Below are 6,000 nucleotides of genomic sequence, written 5' to 3'. Positions count from 1 at the left end.
TTTGGGGGCTTATAAATAAGAAAACTGAGACCCTGATTGTCTCAGTATGAATGGGTCATTAGGGTTACCTTTACCCCTGACCCAATAGTACTACAGAGAGAAGGATCCTTGAGGCTGGGGCCAGATTTGAGGAACCTAGAGGCAGAGTGAGCAAAGATTCTGAGTGGGAAAGAGACCTTAGAATGGATCCAGTCTCCTTACTTGAAACAGGAAGAAACTGAGGTTCAGAGAAAAGCACCTTGTAGACGTCATCAAGTTTATGCAGTAAATATTGAAGCAAAAACACAGAGACGCATGTAACCAATCGTTTGCGAGTTGGAAGGAAACTCAGCAGCCATTTAGTTCAGCCCATTCCCATAAGTGATCATCCCACCTCCAAGGAGGAGCAGTCTATGATGTCTGGAGCCAGCCCATTCCGCTCTCCATGGTACCAGTTGTTAGGAAGTTCTTCCTGACTTTAAGCCTAAATTTGTCTCTTTGCAGCTTTCACCATGTCTTTCTGATTCTATCCTCCAGAGCCAAACACATACAACAGCCCTTCCAATGCCTGAAGACAGCTATTATGTCCACCCCTGAGTCTCCTTTTCTCAGCTAAGCATCCCCAAGTCCTAGAGGGCAGAGTCAAGAGGGTGGATAGAAGGAAACATTTTTGCCTAGCTGGACTAGTACACCACCTACCCCAAAACCTAGAAAATGTACCAGACCAAATTCCAAGCAGGAAAGCCAAAAAGAAAACTTCAGAGTGAGTCATTTTCCAGCTCAGGGTAGCTGAGAGAGACAGACAGAGAGACAGACAGAGACACAGACAGACATACGCAGAGGCAGAGAGAAAGAGACAGAGAGACAGAGACAGAGAGAGAAGACTATGCACCAGGGCAGAAAGAGACCCCAGGGGATCTGTGAACCAGCACTTTGTGCATGAACTGGTGCCATCTGGCAGCTCTGTGGCCCATCACTCAGTGCCAGGTCACAGATCCAGGACAGAGAGAAGCAGGTGAGAGTGAGCAGGGACCCTTGCTAGGTACTAAGCAAGGATCAAATTCCAGAAATGTAACCGTGGTGCTCTGAGTCCAGGAGCAGAGAAGGAATTCATTTCTAGCCTTCAGCCCAGCACATAAACCTGCAATGGAATAACCAGGGCAGGAGACCAAGACTGAAGGATGGTCAGCAGAGTGGACTTTCTGAACTTAAACCTCCCAGAAGGCTCAGTGACTAAGTCCAGCAACACTCTACTAAAACTCATCCGCTCACAAACCAATAGGCCCAAACTTGGGTCAGGAGCTTGCAGAGCTCAGACTAGGAGGACAGTGAACAGACCTCTCCCAAGATTACACCACTTTGGGAGCACTAAAAACTTGCAGTCCCCCAGACTGAGCCATGAAAGCAGAAGAAGGACATAAAAGGAGAAGAGATCAGACCAGATATCCCATATTCCCGCCCTCCCCCAGAAATTAGCAGAACCTAGCACTAACACCAAGAACAAAGTCAAGTAGAAGACTAGAAGAATGAGAGAGAGAGAGAGAGAGAGAGAGAGAGAGAAGAAGAGAGAAAGAAAGAGAGAAAGAGAGAAAGAAAGAAAGAAAGAAAGAAAGAAAGAAAGAAAGAAAGAAAGAAAGAAAGAAAGAAAGAAAGAAAGAAAGAAAGAAAGAAAGAAAGAAAGAAAGAAAGAAAAAACCTAACCATGAGAGTTGCTATGCTGACAATGGCGACTACTATGGCAAATTTGGACAGCATACTAAAAAGCAGAGACATCACCTTGCTGACAAAAGTCTGTAGAGTCAAACCTATGGTTTTTCCAGTAGCAATGTGAGAGTTGGACTATAAGGAAAGCTGAGCACTACAGAACCAGCACTTTCAAATTGTGGTGCTAGAGAAGACTTTTGAGAGGCTCTTGCACAACAAGGAGACTAGATCATTCAATACTTAAAGATTAATTCAGGCTATTCACTGGAAGGTCAAATACTGAAGCTGAAGCTTGAGTACTTTGGCTACATGATGAGAAGACAAGATGCATTGGAAAAGACCCTGATATTGGGAAAGACTGAAGGCAAAAGGAAAAGAGAATGGCAGAGATGGATAGATTGCTTTATGGAAACAATGAACATGAACTTGGACAGATTTTGAGAGACAGTGGAGAGCAGAAAGACCTGGTATGCCACGGTCCATGGATTCATGAAGAGTCAGACATGACAGAGCAACTGAACAATGACAACAAATGTTCCCGGGAAAGCTCAAGACACAAAAACAAAAGAAAACAATGACTTGAAAGCATCTAAAAGCAGAGCCTCCCAAAAATGCAGTTTGAACATGAGCCCAACAAGAATTCCTAGAAAAATTAAAGAAAAAAGGTTTTTAATGTTTTTAAATACCAAATAGAGCAGTAGAGAAAAATGAGAAAGTAAATTATAGCTATGGAAGAAAGATATGAAAAGAGAATCAATATTTTGGTAAAAGTAGTAAAAATAAATCCTATCTAAAGGAAACAGACATTCCTAATTCCTATATGACAATTCCTATATAACATAAATTCAAGGCCCTTTCAGCCGCTTGGTGCTATCTGGACACTGTCCAGTCGATCAATGCCCTTCTTAAACTGTGGCATCTGAAACTGACTGTAACGCTCCAGATAACGTCTGACAAGGACAGAGGACAGAGGAGCTATCACTTCCTTATACTTGAAATCTGACTTTCAGTGAAACTCAAGATCTCGTTATGACTTATATCAAGTTCCAGCACAGTACCTGGCAGTAGCTTTTAATAAATGTCTATTTCCTTCCTTCCTTTGGAAGGACATTCATTAAAAGATGTAGCTCTTTTTCTTACAAATTGTTGTCTAACCACACCTTCTCCATCTTGTACTTGGGACAAGGTAGAAGCCTTTACATGGGGCAGCTAGGTGGTACAGTGGATAGAGTGCCAGGTCTAAAGTCATAAAGCTTCATCTTCCTAAGTTCACATCCAGCCTCAGACACTTACTAGCTATGTGACCCTGTGCAAGTCACTTAACCTTGTTTGCCTCAATTCTTATAAAATGTGCCAGAGAAGAAACTGGCAAACCACTCCGTTATCTCTGCCAAGAAAACCCCAAATGGGGTCATGAAGAGTCAGACATAACTGAAACAATAGAACAACAAAGAGGACTTTGCATTTACCCCCATTGAATTCCATCTTATTTGAATCAACCCAGTTCTCTACCCTGTCAGTATCTTTGTGGATCCCAACACCACCATCCAGTGCATTCATCCTCCTTCCCAGCTTTCTGGGTTTCAAACCCAGGTTGTCTTATTCCAAGTTCAGTGCTGTTCCCATTATTCCACCCTGCTTTCCATTCAGGGAATGCTTGGGATGGGAGACTTCAGTGTTCTAATGTAAAAAAGGACATGAAAAAAAGAAGGTAAGAGGAATGAAGAGGAAACTTGCCCATTTCAACATTTTTCCAAGTGTATGCCAGGAGTCTGGCTAGACTACTCAGTGACTTAACAGAGGGCTCACTCTCAGCCCCTTCTCTTCCTCCATCCTGATCCCCCTGTTCTGGTTATGTGCCAGCTTCATCTCTCCCTATTAAATTTCATCTTATTTAAATTAACTCAAGAAGTATTTACTTGGTGCCTACTGTGAGCAGAAGATTGTCCTGAAGTCTGGGAGGCAGGGGGGTAGATTCTAACATTTAGATAAGACATAGTCTCTGCAGTCAGAGGGTTCATAGTCTAGTGGGAAGCTTTTTCTACATACACCAATAATTATAACACAAAATAAATATTATTTCTTATTACCATCAGATCCACTTCACGTGGCAATAATATTCCTTCGATAGTCAATAGTCAATAAGCATTTATTAAGTGCCTACTATGTGCCAGCACTGTGCTAAGTGCTGGAAATACAAATAAGAAAATAAAAGACTGCCTTTTCTCCTAAGGAACTTACAATGTAATGGGGGAAGACAATACACAGAAAGAAGCTGAAAACAGGGGGAAGCTACCTGGCTTGGTGGCATGATTTTCATGGAGCAGAAATCAGGTAAAGCAGCTGGAAGGAAATGAAGAGCTGGCTGGAAGTTGTGAGCCCTTTATAAAAGGAGGCTTTGGGACGAGGTTTTGCTGCTCTCTACAGCCCTCTAATAAAAGGGGAGAGGCAACTGAGGATCTTGAGGAGGTTTTGAATAAGTCAAAATAATCTCCATAATCAGATTTCTGGCAATGAGTTTATCCTGGAGGGAAGGTGATGTCATGGGGCTTGTAGGAAAGAAATACCATCTTTTAATTTCTTGAATGTGAGAAGTGAGAGAGGAAAGGCAGAGATACGCTTAGGAACATGGGATGCCAGGTGAATGATAGTGCCAATGGACAGGAATAGTGAAGTCAGAAAGAAGAGTAGATTTATGGGGAAACTCTCTGTTCTGGGATGTGTCAAGTATGAGTTGATGGTAGCTTCTTCAGGTGGAGATGCCCCACAGGCATCTGGATATGCAGATCTAGAGCTCAAAAAAGATAGAGATAACAAAAGAGCAGGAGATAACAATATAGGAATCACTTGCATAGATGGTGACTGGAGCTATGGAAATGACTCAGGTAGCCAAGGAAGAGAGACAAGAAGGGAAGAGAAGGTAAAGGGAAGAGAAGAGGAGAAGAAAAGAAAGCAGAAGAGGAGAGGAGAGGGAAAATGAGAGGAGAGGAGAGGAGAGGAAAGGAGATAAGAATAGATCATTGGGAAACATATTTGGGGATTGAGAAGAGAATGAAGAGCCAGCAAAGGAGACAAATAAAACAATGTTAAACAAGAGAGTAAGATATCACAAAATCCAAAATATCCAATAGGAGAGGGTAGTTAATAGTGTCAGAAGTTGTAGAAATAAATGAAGATGAAAATGGAGAAAAGGTAATTGGATTTGGTGATTAGCAGGTCATTGGTGATTTTTGAGAGCACAATTCCAATAGACTAGTGGGAGTCTGAGAATAATAACAAAGGGTTGAGGAGAGAGCGGGTAATGAGAAAATAGGGGTCTTTGGATACAGATGATTGTATAATGAAGTTTGGCAGGGAAGGGAGAGAAAGATGAGACAGAAACTGAATAAGCTAGCTTATTTTCTTAGTTGGACAATTACATTCTAATCATATCACCCCCCTACTCAACAACCTCAAATTGGCTGAGAGGGCTGCACTCTGAGGCCAAACCCCTAAGGACAATGAATATCTACCTACACTCATTCTTTAATGATTAACAAAATCTCTCCCTGTCATACCCTCCCCATTCCATCCCAGTGATTCTGCACCCTCAAAAGTCGTCATTCAAACCCCACTCTTCATCCTTCATGCTTGATCCCTTATCCCTATTCCCCTCAACCCAACCACCTCTTCCACAACCCACTCTAAAGCCCTCCACTCCTTCTGGAATGTCTGTTCTATAGGCAACAAACCTGCTTTGATCTTGAATCTTTTCCCTTTCTCAGTCCTTCCATCTTCTGGCTCTCACTGAGACCTGACTCAACTGCTAATGACATAGTCTCAGGCTTCTGTTTCTAGTTTTGGCTGAACTTTCACTCTTTCTCTTGATTCATTGCAGAAGTGGGGCTTCCTTGTTCCCCATTGCCAATTCCAGGTTCTCCCTCCATCACTATCACTCAAGAATTTCTTCTTTGAGAGTCATTTAATCCATATCTACCACTCAATCAAAATTTTGATGGCTATTGTCCACCACTCTCCAGGACACTCCCCTTCTTGCCTTAATGAGTTTAGTACCTGGCTTATAGTCTTTCCTCAGCTCCTGCCTTCATATATACATATTGAGAAATGTGTATCTATATATAGATATATATATCTATATTTATGTATATATCTATACATATATCTACATATCTTTAGCTATAAAGAGATCTCTCTCAACGTATGTATATATGTCTGTATGTGTATCTATATAGAGACCTACACACACACATATCCCTCTTTCTTAGTTCTTTTCCAGGCCATCAGCCCTACACTGTTTACACCCTCTTCCTTCCCCAT

This window comes from Phascolarctos cinereus, unplaced genomic scaffold, assembly GCF_003287225.1.
Source record: "Phascolarctos cinereus isolate Bilbo 61053 unplaced genomic scaffold, phaCin_HiC Scaffold_2;HRSCAF=192, whole genome shotgun sequence".
Lineage (NCBI taxonomy): Eukaryota > Metazoa > Chordata > Mammalia > Diprotodontia > Phascolarctidae > Phascolarctos > Phascolarctos cinereus.
Note: the sequence above shows the minus strand (reverse complement) of the source record.